This window comes from Lissotriton vulgaris, chromosome 6 (genome assembly GCF_964263255.1).
Source record: "Lissotriton vulgaris chromosome 6, aLisVul1.2, whole genome shotgun sequence".
NCBI classification, from domain to species: Eukaryota; Metazoa; Chordata; class Amphibia; order Caudata; family Salamandridae; genus Lissotriton; species Lissotriton vulgaris.
The window spans coordinates 193,054,651-193,067,168 of record NC_141694.1 but is presented as its reverse complement, the minus strand read 5'-3'; positions in this window follow the sequence as shown (position 1 = coordinate 193,067,168).

Here is a 12,518-nt window from a genome sequence, read left to right as displayed (position 1 = left end):
AGAGGACACCGAACTTGTCATCTCCATAGAGCCCAATCCTGAATCTACAAAACTAAGGTTCAGGAAATGTATGACTAAGATTGCCACATGGATGTCCATTAACTATCTTCAAATGAACACTGGCAAGACAGGAATACTGCTTTTCGGGAAAGCTCATTCCTTCTGGTCTAACGACTGGTGGCCTAGGGAATTGGGCACCACTCCCATTCCAAAAAAATAGTAAAAAATGTAGGGGTTCTAATCGATGAAAATCTGTCCATGAAAGAACATGTGAACCCTATTTCCGGAACATGTTCTGACCTAATCAGCATGTTCAGAAAAGCCTTTCAGTGGATACCCTTGCAGACCAGGAAATCACTTATCCAGGCACTCATTGTAATCTGATTGGATTATGGAAATTGTCTAATGGTTGCAATGAATAAGAGTCTCTTTTCCAAGATCCAGGTGATACAGAATACAGCAGTGTGATTGGTTTGCAACTACTTTCTCGTTCTTCTTCTGAACTCACTTTGGGATCTCTCCATTGGTTGCCTGTAAGAAAGCTGTAGTAAGTAATAACGTAGGCTGACACAAGGCACTTCTTTAGTTTACAGCTTTAATCAGCAGAGCAGGGAACAACGCCCACCTCACCAGCCAGCCAGACTCTAACTGCCCAGTCTGGAACATGCTGGTCAAGTAAACCTAGAATGAACACACACATTCCAAATAGAACTTAAAGGGGAAAGGAATATAGCACTGCAGGGAAATACAATATACAACAAAAGCCTTCCCTTTTTAAGCTTTTATGTCTAATCCCTAAATCTCTCCATGAAAATATGCCTTGTTACCTACAAAATAGGTTGCAACCTTACATTCCTGCCCGCAACCAGAGATCCAGGAATCAACTGTTATTGCACCCCGGCGCATCCGTACGGTCAGGCATGGGGGCGCTCTTTTTCCGCCTTGGCCCCACATCATTGGAATCAGCTGCCAGTAAACCTATGCTCACAAATATGAAATGAGTAATCAATTTTGATGGTTGATTTGAAAATTTGTTTGCACCATATTTTTTAAGCTGCAAGGGTTGGGGGTGGGAGGGCGTAGGCATATGTTTTTACTAATCAAACAGCCAATACAATTCTAAATTTCAAATTCTTTATTATTAAATAATAAATATGCGTTATATTCAGATATTTTTAAACAATAAATTGTGTTTATTTATCTTTATCATGATTTTAAATAACTTAGTTTAATTTAACATTATCCCTACCTCAATAACTTTTTAGGGTGTTGCAGTACCAGTGGTAGGCCATGCCGGGTGCTTGACTTCCTTCAGCTCTGACCTGGTGTAATTTATTACTGATGTGAGTCCCTTTTTGGCTGAGGTAAATTTTAAAATGTAATTTGTGAATAGCAATGGTCTTCCTCTTTTGTGGATGGGTGCATGTCCCTACTTAAACCCCTCCCTAACCTTTCATAAACCCCTCTTTACTCCTCCCTAACTCCTCCCGTTTAGCAATAAGTTCCCCCTTTCTCCATCCACTTGCCCTCGTCTCTCCCATATTTACTACTAAGTAGTAAAATACATGTGTGAGGATCTCCCCATAGAAAAAATAGGACCGGCTGAGATTTACACTTGTAGGTTTGTGAATCTCATTTTGTAGTACTTTAGTAGTATTAATGTAGCACTGTTATTTGTACTACAAAATGCAGTCATTGAATAGGCCTGAAAGTAGTTAAAAGTGTATGGGATCAATCTCAAAACAACATAGGTGGAACCTACAGGAAAATGCAGCTTCAATAAATACACCCGCTGCCGAGTCCGCCTAAAAGCGGCACTGGCGCTTAGTTGATGCAATGCAGCTCACACATCCCACAACAGAGCTTTCTAAATATGCCCTCTACTGTCCTCTGCCTGCCTCTTCATTTTAGGGTCATCTCTCACCATAAATGTATTAGCTTCTGAAATAATGTTGTACGATTTTTTTTCATATTGTGTATCTGTGCTCATTCATGGTTGGCCTCTTTATTTACTACTAATTTCAGCTCCAATTGTTCTTCCAGACTCTTAATTTGTTGTATTCCTGTTTAAGATCTAACTTCACCATGGCTCTGTGCTGTGTTCTTGTTAGGTTTATATCAGAGTAAACTTGAGTGGTTTGGCACCCACTCATTCTTGATATAATTGCAAGGAACTTGCCAGCCTGGGAACACAGAGTGCTCTGATGGCCGTGTTTTTTCTCATGGAGTATTTTGAGGAAAGGAGCAGCCTCAGCCACCTGAAATTGACAGCCAAGAACAGAGTGTTACAAACACCTGCCGCACCCCCGAGAGAGACACGCGAACCCTGCCAACGCTAACGTTGACTGTAAGCATTGTACGCTCACGGTACAACAAAATTAAAGAGATGGAATTGGTTCAGATAGCTAGCAAACGCAGATGCATCAAGAGATGAGGGGCGTCCTAAAGGCTGGAGGGGCTGGGACAGGCGCCGCCTGACTACAGGGTCTGCGTTGTCACAACTCCTGCCAACATAGGTTTGCACTCTACTGGACTGAATAAGCTGTCTAAAGTTTTCTGTGCACTCACTGTATAAAAAGCTCCAAGGTGGGTGCAAAAGGTAAGAGCATGCATTTGTGTCCGGAGGATGGTAAAAGCGGTTAGTATGGAGAGGAAATTTACTGAGGAGGTCAGAGAATGAAATGATGGAGGAGGTGGTGAGTTTGAGGAGAGGCAGAGAAGTTAGAGTGATGAGGGAAGGCAGCGGAGAAGAGAGGCTGCAGCATATGAAAAGGTGGTAAGGGTAGAGGAAGAGAGAGAAGTTAGATTGTAGAGTGGATTCTGCTCTCTGTGCTTAATTTTTGCTGGTGGCTGCAAGTGGTGGCCACCAGCACTCACCTTTTGAGACCAGGATTTATTTTATGTCTTCAGAGTCTGAGCAAGAGAGAAAAAAACAGAAAATGGAGAAAGAAGGGGGGAGTAAAAGACTGGAAAACACTGCCAAAAGATGAAAGTAGAGATGTAAAAGAAGCTAAAGGAGCGGGATAGAACTAGGATGTGTAGAGTGGTGGAAGATATGAGGTAGAATCAAGTCTAGGCAGATGTGCCGTTTGGCCAGAAGAGGCGATGGCAGGATCCCAAGAAAAACTATGGGCCTCTACACTTCACTTTTTTTTTACATTTAAGAGCTGAATGTACTTAATATCAGACCAGACCTGGGCAGGTATATAAGAGTAAACTTTAGTAAAGAAAGAAATAACAGAAATGTGTTAAAAAAAGAAAGAAAGAATAAAGTGTTTAAAGGGATTCAAAGGAAGAGATGCCCAAGAGGTGTCAGCAGCAGTATTACATGACACCAACTATGCTAGGGATACTTTAGGAATTCCATAGAAATGATGGATCCTAAAAAGTACTTTGAAGAGGAAGAGAGCTTGAGGTCTTTCCTGCAGGCAAGCACAAAGCATTTAATATTTATGTATGATATGCAAATAGTGGCAAACAATGTTTCAGAGGAGCATAGGCATATAAACAATAGCAACATAAAAGGCATAAGAACATAAAATAATTTAAAAGATATGTGAAGTTGACAATTTTGGGCGGGAACGGTCCTAGAAGCATCATTTAAATAGGTACTCAAATCCTTGACAAAGGCCATATTGCAGTTCTTTAGGGGGAACATTTGAGAGTCTTGCGGCAAAGCAGGAGAAGTCCTTATAGGACGCTTTAATCTTTTTCATTAGAGGAATTTGAAGAACCAAATCTTGATGAGTTACTCGTGAAATGTGATCACCCAGATAGATGAGATTATCATTCACGTTTTATGGTGTTTATTTATTGAAAGTTTCCATCTATATTTATCCATATTTCTTTTTTGTACATTTTAAAGGTATATTTATCCATATTTATTTTGTGTTTTGGAAATCAATGTAGTTGTAAAATCGTTTATTTCCACATTTATTGAACTGATAAATGTGCACTCACGCGTTGATGCCAGTCTTGTTTTAGAAAAGTATTCAAATATAACATTACATACACCCACAGGTAAATATTAGCATTATCCTACAAATATTATGGGTTTATTTGTGGAGCAATTATTTTATTGGTAAAAATTAATAATTGAGCAATAACAACAAATACAGTGACATGCAAGTGCAGCATATTCCAATATGCCCTTATTGTGATACAAGCACCAATAACAAACAATATTTATATGCAATATTCAAGAAAAAATAAAAGAAAGGGGTGAAAGAGGATAAGCTATAGAAGGAAGAAAAAAGAATAGGAAAAGTAGGACAGAGAGAGAAGAAGAAGGGAGGAAAAGACAGACCTACAAAAAAGGGAAGATAAACGGGTTAGGCAAAGTCCAAGTATAATAATATAGGTGGGTGGAGAAAGGTGACACAATAATAGAGATGAAGAAAAATTCTGAATCCATGCAAATTAATGCAAATTATAAGGGTGGGGTATTCTGTAAAAAGGGGAACCATGTAAAAAGAAAAGTATCTGCTTTGTCCGTTAACTTGTAAATAACCCTTTCATTGGACGCGGTCTTTTACATATTTGTGAGCCATACCTCATGTAACGGCAATTGTGGAAAATGCCAGTGCTGTAAAATATAGTTTTTGGCAACTGTAAGACCAGTGACAAGCAAACGACAAGCATAATGGGTCAGCTCGGGAATGTCCGATAAGTCATGGCGGAGAAATAGGGGTTGTGAAAGCTGTCTGGCTAAATCCATAGATTCCTGGAGTGTAGACACTACTGACATCCAAAAGGGGTGTATGGTGAGAGAGTCCAGTAAGATATGAACAATATCACATGGTGTATGATCACATCACAGTGAGGGAGCAACCCAGCAGCCTGAAGCTGTGCCAGGGTCACGTGCCAGCTCTGATGGATGTTAAAAAGACTGAGCTTCTTCCATGCCTCACGGACTCCTCATTCTAGGGCCTCCAAAGTTCAGTCCATTCTACCTCATCATATTCTACCTGTATGTGAACCTGCCAAGTCCTCCTGAGGATTTCCTTTTGTAGTTGGGAGTAAAGATGGCTAATCAGTAGGTTGTAGAATCCAGACATTTTGCCTTTAAACTCACCCCAAGTAGTAAGGTAAGATAGCACCAGGGAGCAAGTGATAGTGACAATAACGTAAATGCCGAAAGTCATAAACCTAGACTTTCATCTCAGTTTATCTTTGTCAATCGGGCCCATTGTTTTCTGTCTGTATCTATCCGTGAAAAAACTGTAAAAACGGAAACCTGGGAGCCTTGACTAATATGTACGTAGGCCCGCTGAAAGTGAAGGGCTTTCAAGATGATACTACCAATTCTGAATGGGATCCTGTGGGATCCCGTAGTAATCCACAACGATAGGTGAGATGCAGTTTAATTTTTAGCAACATTCCTGAGCAGTGCAGGGGAATGAATTTTACATGTAAATAATCAGTGCCAGTGTTCCTTTGTATAAGCCGGGAGCAACGGCAATTCCTTCACCAATATGGGACAAGGAGTGTGATTTTACTGCAGTTCTAAAGTATTTTGCTGGCCCTGCCCTACACAGAGGATGCAGCTGGTAGAGTACTGATCAGGAAATGTTCTCAAGGAAAGGGAAAGTTGTTCCATCCAGTTTTCAGGAAATCTGCATGGTTTCCAGCTCTGGAATGCTTTTCCAGAATGCAATTTCAGGTGTAGATGGGTATCATCTGCTACTAAAGCATGGGAATGTCCCAGTAATTTTGAGCAGTACCCGGTAATTCCATATAGATATAAAACAGCACAGGTGATAACGTGGGGTCCTCTCAGAGGCCACACAATTAATGGTGATTTTGTGTGTGCCATCAAGGTCTTGATCTTCTCAAATTGGGAAAAAGAGAACTATTGTCCCACAGTATCCCATCCTAGCAGAAAGAGGTGAGCAGGAGACCATGGTCAACTGTGTCAAAGTCCGCTGACATTTCAAGCAACACAGCAAAGTAGGTTCCATATTTATGTAGCAATTGCAAGAGTATTGTCCTGAACTTGGCGAGTGGCCATCTCTCGTCTGAAATACAATTGACGCAGGACTGTTTTTCAACAGATATGATTGTGACATCACTGTCCTTTATGTTTCCTTAAAATTTGAATATTTGAGATTGGTCATAGACTCCTTAGGCTTGTTGGGTTCAGATTTCATGTTTTAAGTAGGGAATTGCATTGCATGAGGAATGTGTTGCATAATTGGCCAATTATTAAACGAAAAGGTTCATAAAATGTACCTCCCTTAATTTGGAAGGTACACAGTGAAGTAAACCAGTGGAATATCTTAGGTTCCCCTTTGAGGGACTGCCAATGGCTGAGACTTTTGCAAGTATCTGCAAGTATTCCACTCATTACCATGTGTTGTTATTGTGATGCTCTAAGTTCAAGAAACTTTTATTGATAAATATAAAGGTGTCCATAAAGAATACATAACAGTAACCTCATCTCAAAATATCCAGAATAATCATATTTGGGAATATACGAATCAGACTTGTAAATGACAATATATGACATACAAATAATACACATAAATTCTAGTATCAATAAATTATAGAATATATTAGGAGCAATTAGGGGATTAGGGGGGTTTAAGAACTTCCTGTTGTGATAGTTGTAGCTGAGAGAATCTTTTAGCACTGGCATCAAGAAATATTGTAACAGGTGACCATAAATCCAAAGGCTTCGTTGCCAAATTTATAGGGTAAACAAAAACAGTATCTACCCTATGGTTGTGGCAAACAGCGTACCACCAGGCTCTGTAAAAAAATTTTGTAAAGTCTTTCCAATTTATAGTAATTTGTTGAAAAGCAACTGCTAATAACATATCAATAATATTAACATTAAACATCATGTTTCCCCAAACAGGTGAGAGGCTTCCTAGGAAGATATTGGTAAGGGAAAAAGGAAACTTAGGGCCCCATTAGGACGGCGGGCGGATTGCCCCCTCCAGGCTGACGGTAGCCACCGCTGGGCTGGCGGGGGCAATCTGCCCGCCATCCTTCTGCATAGACCCCCGCCATATTAACATGGCTGGGGGTCCATGGCGGACCGACAGACCGTCCGCCGCTTTTCCGCCCCGGCCACCTTGCGACCGGGGCGGAAAAGGGTTTATATGGTGGCAGTGTCTATCAGACACCACCAGCCATATTAGTATGGGCTTCTTCAGATGCCTTCCCATGGACTCCAGGGGGGTGGGGGGGGGTGCACATGGGGGGTACCTATGGTACCCCCACCAATTCCATGCACAGCATGGCAGGCACCGCGCGGTGCCTGCCATGCTGTGTATGGAAGTGCACAGCATGCCTTCCTGCCATTGTGGTGGGCGGTGATGAGTGCACCGCCCGCCACAATGGTAAGAATGCTGGATGCACCCGCCACTGTGGCAGGTGCATCCTAATGCTTGCCATGGGACCCCCGCCCTTATGGCGGGCGGTCCCTTTCACCGCTAGGATGACGGGCGGACTTTGTCCGCCCGTCATCCTAATGACCCCCTTAGTGTTAAAAATTAAGTTGATTTGAGTCCATACTTGTTTCCAGAAGTTACATATAGATGCACAAGAGAATAGCACGTGGAATAAGTCGGCGTTTGGTGATAAGCATGTCCAGCAAGCATCTGATACAGTTGAAAAACTTTTACTTAAAACGTGCAGTGATAATAAAAGACTATTGTATACAAAAAACAGTGTTTGAGTTGTGTTTGCTGCTCTGGAGGATTTATGTAACTTGATCCATAAGTTCTTCCATAACTGAATTGGCCAGGATGTCTGAAAATCATGTTACCACGCCTCCTCTATTTTAGATTTCTGCCTAACAGTATCATTACCTTATAGAAAACTGTATATAGGCGAAGCTTTAGGTGTGCTTTTTAACATAATGTGCAGTTGTGAGAGGGTATCGGAGTTATTGGAAGTGATATGTGTATTGGATATTTGCGTATAAGTAGTCATCATGGCTTATTTTTAGAGATTGTATTTATTTATTTCGGCTCTGGCTCCAATGGTAGAAAGGCTCTGGTCAGTCCCTACTCTCCCAAGAGAACCCTTCGATCATCCTCAAGAAATTTGCTTGGGGTCCCCAGATTCAAAAAGGCAAAATGGGGAGGAAGAGCCTTTTCCACTCTGGCCCCCAAATTGTGGAATAACCTCCACCCCAAGCTTTCCAACCAACCCTCCTTGATTACGTTCCGGAAGCTCTTGAAAACTTGGCTCTTCTCTAATGCCTATGATTAAACCTTTAAACTCACTGTCACTCTTTGTCTGTTTATGTAATTTCATATATTTACTTTATGTTTTAGTCTGCGCCTTGATGCCCTTTGGGCTAAGTCCGCGCATTATAAATTATCCTTCATTCATAATAGTGAATGAAGTATGCAGGTTAAACAGTTTGCTAAGCGAAGGAAACGATAAAAAGACTGATTGGGAGAATAGCTGGTGAACCCAACATAATCTCTTCTGTCTCCAAGTTTTGCAATATAAGGATTTATTAAGAATGAGCAAACTTTTATTGTACCAAATGGTTGAATTGAGGAAGGAATCTATAGTGTTTTGTGTAGGGGGAAATGATGATTGGAGGAGTTTAGAGGTCAATTTGAATTTGGGGTAGAAAGAGTCTGCGGTTTGCGTGAGAAGGAAAGATACTCCTAAAAAGAAAAGGGAGATAAAAAAAGACGTTCAATTGAAGTCCACAAAGGACAGTCATCTATGGGTTCAAGTAGCCAAAAAGGTGTCTGGCGTAAAAGAAAGGCTTTCTGATACATCCGAAAATCTGGAAAATTGACTCCACCTTCATCCTTGGAGCTAGTTAACCTTTTCAGAGACATTCTGGATTTTTTGTTGTTCCATAAAAAGGAAGAAAGGATGGAATTGACCTTGTTAAAGGATTTAACAGGAATTGGAACTGGTATGTTGGATATAGTGTATAAGACTATGGGCGACAACATCATCTTAAAGGTGTCTAAACGTCCCTACCAAGATAGGTAAAGGGGATGCTATTTGGTGGTCAGGTCTGAAAGCTTTTGAATACATTTATTCATTCATAATGCGACTGTGTCTGAAATATTAGGTATAATATATAACCCTAGGTATTTAATATGATTAGGGTTCCATATAAAATTAGAAGCACTAAAATCTGGATTAAAAGTATATTTGGTTAAGGGCAAAATTTTGCATTTATCATTATTTAGCTTATAACCAGAAATGAGGGAGTATCCTTGGACTTCAGCTAGAAAGGCAGGAATTGATTAATTTTGTATTTGAAATAAAAAGCAAGATATCGTCAGCACAAGCTGCAAGTTTAATATGATAATTAGTCATTTGGAAACCATGTAAATTTGGGTTGTCACATAATTTGGAGAGAAAAGGTTCCAGAGCTAGATTAAAAGAAAAGGGAGATAAGGGGCATCCTTGACGGACTCCTCTACCTAGAACAAAAAATGAGGAAATCAAACCATTAGCACAGACTGCAGCGCGAGGATTGTAATAAGAAGAGAAACCAAAGATATAAATTCAGGACCAAAGCCAAACCATTTAAGAGTGTAAAACAAATAAGTCCACTCAACCCTGTCAAACGCTTCTAATGCGATTGCTGCCAGGGAATGCTTTAGGAGAGAAGATTTGGACAAAATATTAAAAAGAAGTTGGGTATTGTCTGTAATAAAGCGTCCCTTAACAAAGCCAGACTGTTCCTTACCCAATACATTTGGTAGGTAGGAGTCTAATCTAGTAGCTAATGCTTTTGAAAACTTTTTATAATCAATGTTGACCAGGGAGATGGGCCTAAAGTTCTTTCAAAATCTAGAGTACTTGCCTATCTTGGGGATAAGACAAATATGTGCCTCTAAAGAGCTAACAAAATGTGTTAAAGAGTACAACTTAGGCAAAAGGATTTTAGAGAAATGGAGATAAAAGTCGACTGTAAAACCGTCCGGACCCGGTGCTTTGTCTTTTTTAAGAATTTGAAGTGCAGGTAATAGTTCCTGTTGTGTAATGTCTGACTCTAAACAAACACAACAGGTGATGGACCGAATGTGGATCAATGTCACACACTCACCCCAGTCCAAAGATCTGGGCCCAAATCCATCGTTTTTTTGCACTCCACACCACCCCGGGTTAGACAATGGCGATATGCAAATCAGCTCTGACCCTGTGCCCCATGGGAACAGTCCAGTCCGAACTACAAAAGCCATGTCCTTCCCAGAACGGAATCAAGCATCCGAGGACCGGACCGGTTTCGAGGTAACACCTCTCATCAGCCCGGCTAGCTTGACTCCAGTGGTGTGGAGTGCCTGGGACCCACGTCTGGGCATCCCCAGCGCACTTAGGGCGGAATATGCAAACACAACAGGTGATGGACCGAATGTGGATCAATGTCACACACTCACCCCAGTCCAAAGATCTGGGCCCAAATCCATCGTTTTTTTGCACTCCACACCACCCCGGGTTAGACAATGGCGATATGCAAATCAGCTCTGACCCTGTGCCCCATGGGAACAGTCCAGTCCGAACTACAAAAGCCATGTCCTTCCCTGAACGGAATCAAGCATCCGAGGACCGGACCGGTTTCGAGGTAACACCTCTCATCAGCCCGGCTAGCTTGACTCCAGTGGTGTGGAGTGCCTGGGACCCACGTCTGGGCATCCCCAGCGCACTTAGGGCGGAATATGCAAACACAACAGGTGATGGACCGAATGTGGATCAATGTCACACACTCACCCCAGTCCAAAGATCTGGGCCCAAATCCATCGTTTTTTTGCACTCCACACCACCCCAGGTTAGACAATGGCGATATGCAAATCAGCTCTGACCCTGTGCCCCATGGGAACAGTCCAGTCCGAACTACAAAAGCCATGTCCTTCCCAGAACGGAATCAAGCATCCGAGGACTGGACCGGTTTCGAGGTAACACCTCTCATCAGCCCGGCTAGCTTGACTCCAGTGGTGTGGAGTGCCTGGGACCCTCGAAACCAGTCCGGTCCTCGGATGCTTGATTCCGTTCTGGGAAGGACATGGCTTTTGTAGTTCGGACTGGACTGTTCCCATGGGGCACAGGGTCAGAGCTGATTTGCATATCGCCATTGTCTAACCCAGGGTGGTGTGGAGTGCAAAAAAACGATGGATTTGGGCCCAGATCTTTGGACTGGGATGAGTGTGTGACATTGATCCACATTCGGTCCATCACCTGTTGTGTTTGCATATTCCGCCCTAAGTGCGCTGGGGATGCCCAGACGTGGGTCCCAGGCACTCCACACCACTGGAGTCAAGCTAGCCGGGCTGATGAGAGGTGTTACCTCGAAACCGGTCAGGTCCTCGGATGCTTGATTCCGTTCTGGGAAGGACATGGCTTTTGTAGTTCGGACTGGACTGTTCCCATGGGGCACAGGGTCAGAGCTGATTTGCATATCGCCATTGTCTAACCCAGGGTGGTGTGGAGTGCAAAAAAACGATGGATTTGGGCCCAGATCTTTGGACTAGGATGAGTGTGTGACATTGATCCACATTCGGTCCATCACCTGTTGTGTTTGCATATTCCGCCCTAAGTGCGCTGGGGATGCCCAGGCGTGGGTCCCAGGCACTCCACACCACTGGAGTCAAGCTAGCCGGGCTGATGAGAGGTGTTAACTCGACACCGGTCCGGTCCTCGGATGCTTGATTCCGTTCTGGGAAGGACATGGCTTTTGTAGTTCGGACTGGACTGTTCCCATGGGGCACAGGGTCAGAGCTGATTTGCATATCGCCATTGTCTAACCCAGGGTGGTGTGGAGTGCAAAAAAACGATGGATTTGGGCCCAGATCTTTGGACTGGGATGAGTGTGTGACATTGATCCACATTCGGTCCATCACCTGTTGTGTTTGCATATTCCGCCCTAAGTGCGCTGGGGATGCCCAGACGTGGGTCCCAGGCACTCCACACCACTGGAGTCAAGCTAGCCGGGCTAATGAGAGGTGTTACCTCGAAACCGGTCCGGTCCTCGGATGCTTGATTCCGTTCTGGAAGGACATGGCTTTCGTAGTTCGGACTGGACTGTTCCCATGGGGCACAGGGTCAGAGCTGATTTGCATATCGCCATTGTCTAACCCAGGGTGGTGTGGAGTGCAAAAAAACGATGGATTTGGGCCCAGATCTTTGGACTGGGATGAGTGTGTGACATTGATCCACATTCAGTCCATCACCTGTTGTGTTTGCATATTCCGCCCTAAGTGCGCTGGGGATGCCCAGACGTGGGTCCCAGGCACTCCACACCACTGGAGTCAAGCTAGCCGGGCTGATGAGAGGTGTTACCTCGAAACCGGTCCGGTCCTCGGATGCTTGATTCCGTTCTGGGAAGGACATGGCTTTTGTAGTTCGGACTGGACTGTTCCCATGGGGCACAGGGTCAGAGCTGATTTGCATATCGCCATTGTCTAACCCAGGGTGGTGTGGAGTGCAAAAAAACGATGGATTTGGGCCCAGATCTTTGGACTGGGATGAGTGTGTGACATTGATCCACATTCGGTCCATCACCTGTTGTGTTTGCATATTCCGCCCTA